The sequence below is a fragment of the Otolemur garnettii genome, unplaced genomic scaffold (assembly GCF_000181295.1).
Source record: "Otolemur garnettii isolate 467f Iridium unplaced genomic scaffold, OtoGar3 scaffold00181, whole genome shotgun sequence".
Taxonomy (NCBI): domain Eukaryota; kingdom Metazoa; phylum Chordata; class Mammalia; order Primates; family Galagidae; genus Otolemur; species Otolemur garnettii.
The window spans coordinates 293,797-296,424 of NW_003852576.1; the positions used below are offsets into that span (position 1 = coordinate 293,797).

The 2,628-nt window shown below is 37.9% G+C and overlaps 1 protein-coding gene across 2 annotated transcripts in view; it reads left to right on the forward strand.

The window, feature by feature from the left end:
* Positions 1-2,628, forward strand: part of KLHL5 (kelch like family member 5) — a 47,506-nt gene that overhangs the window by 23,415 nt on the left and 21,463 nt on the right. The window lies entirely within an intron of this gene.

Consider the following 2,628-nt stretch of genomic DNA (forward strand, 5'->3'; position numbering starts at 1 on the left):
CGGGCTGGGGACTCGAACCCGCCACCTTAGGTGTACGTGGCTGGCGCCTTAGCCGGTTGAGCTATAGGCGCCGAGCCAGGCTATTTTTAAGACGGGATCTTGGTCTTGCTCAGGCTGGAGCTCAGGCAATCCACCTGCTTCGGCCTCCCAGAGTGCTGGGAGTACAAACGTGAGCCACTGTGCCCGGCCTCAAATTAATACTTTTTAAAAACACTTTATGTTGAATCTCAAGTTTAGTAGTATTTCGTAAATTATTGAAAACTCAATTTTTACTTAATATAAACTATAAACTATACTAGAATGGAAAGAGCATTGTTCTCAAATAGATATATCAACAAATAACTTGTCAAATGAATATTTACACAACAGTTCTTTTCTTACTAATGAGATTCAATTAATACCATTTGAAAGTATGGTAATAGTTATACCAGTATTCTATAAGTATATTGAATATGCTATATACTGTGCCTTTACCGAATCAGAAGTGTTTATTATTTTTATTTCTTTAGATCTCACCTAACATGGCATAATAAGCATCTTTCCATGTAGCTATGTGATCTTTGTCATTGAAACTTTTACTGACTTTTTAACACACACATTAAAGCTCAACATTCAGGCTATTTCCCATTTTTTACCAGTATGAATAATAATACAGATAAGCATTGTTAGGCAGTCAGCTCTGTGTTCTGCTTATATAATATTTATTAACATTTAAACTACAAGTAGGATAGCTGGATTGATTCAACATTTTTATGGCTCTTGCTTTATGTAACCAAATCATTTTATGATGTCAGTATAGAATTGCTTAAAGCCATTCCAGCACTGAGGTTTTATTGAAATATATTTCTGAACATGATAATCAGTCATTTAAAATAGGGCATCTTTTAACAAACCATGATAAATTGATGCAATTGAATTTAGTTAATTATTTATGAGTGGTTTTCCTCTTAAGAATTTCTGCTGAAAGGAATGTCAACCCATGATATATTTTAGATCAGTGTCTCACTCAGGTTACTATAGGCTATACAGAAAACGTAATTTTCATTTTAATATAGAAGATAATTATTGATAGTTCTTATCTGTAGCCCTAATTTAAACAGCCTTAGCTATGTTACTAAAGCTCTGCATGCTGAGACAGTGACAGTATATTAGGAGTATAGAAAAACAGTAAAGGACAGTGTGGCTGCCATTTGCATTTATATTATAACTATGTCAACTACCCATGATTAAGATTTATAACCATTCAGCCAGGTAAAGTAGCTCACTCCTGTAATCCTAGTACTTGGCGTGGATGGCCAAGGCAGGATCACTTGAGCCCAGGAGTTTGAGACTAGCCAGATCAAGAACAAGACCCTATCTCTACTAAAAATAGAAAAATTAGCCAAGTGTTAATTAGCCAAGTGGGCACCTATAATCCTATCTACTTGGGAGGCTAAGGCAGGAGGATCACTTGAACCCAGAAGTTTGAGGTTGCTGTAAGCTAGGCTGATGCCATGGACCTCTAGCTTAGGCAACAGAAAAAGAAATAGATTTGTAACCATTCAAATTGGAGAGTATATTTTCCTTCTCTCCAGATTATTTAGCATAATACCATATAAGGTCATCTCAGACACAAGGGCACTTTTAGCTCCCATTTCTTTTTTTTTGAGACAGAGCCTCAAGCTATCCTCCTGGGTAGAGTGCCATGGCATCACGCTCACAGCAACCTGCAACTCCTGGGCTCAAGTGAGTCTCCTGCCTCAGCCTCCTAAGTAGCTGGGACTACAGGCGCCTGCCACAACGCCTGGCCTTTTTTTTGGTTGCAGCCATCATTGTTGTTTGGTGGGCTCGGGCTGGGGATTCGAACCCGCCACCTTAGGTGTATGTGGCTGGTGCCTTAGCCGCTTGAGCCACAGGCGCAGAGCCAGCTCCCATTTCAATTATTTAGCTTCATGCTTGATTCTAGCATGAAGCCAGGACTGAGTCATCTCCAGTCTAAGGTTCTAGTTCCAGTATATTCTAGGATAGGGCAACACTTTTGTTTTGCTTCTTTTTCCAGTGAGACCAAAAGAACTTTGTAAAGAAATCAGATTAGAAAATATTAAAAATTTTAAAACAGATCTAAAATTCTGGATAGTCCATAAATAACATTAAAACCGTCTCTAAGGTCAATTTGGTTCTAAGATAGCCCTGAGGATGAATATTTTTCTGGTCAGCATCTAGGAAGACTTATGTGATCTAGAGTGTTCCTAGGAAATTTAGCTCCCCTGGAGCCCATTTCTGGGTAAGAGAAATAACCTCATCGGGGTATCTGATTTGACTCCACTGTTGGCCGAATTCTTCAGCAACCACAAATCCAAACTAACTTCCAGTGGTAGAATGTCATACATCTTAGCATCTAATTCACTTTTTTCTATCTTCCTTCAAAAGACTTGACAGAACTATTTCCTAACTTAGGTAAAATGATATCTAAATATCTCAGGTCCATTTTAAAAATATAATCAGTGATACAACACCTTAATTCTATTTATTATGTTTATCAACATAATTGCAGTTTTTTTTTTTTTTTTTTTTTTTTTTTTTGGTGCAGTTGTCATTGTGTAGCTGGCCCAGACCAGGTTCGAACCCACCAGCCCTGGTGTATGTGGC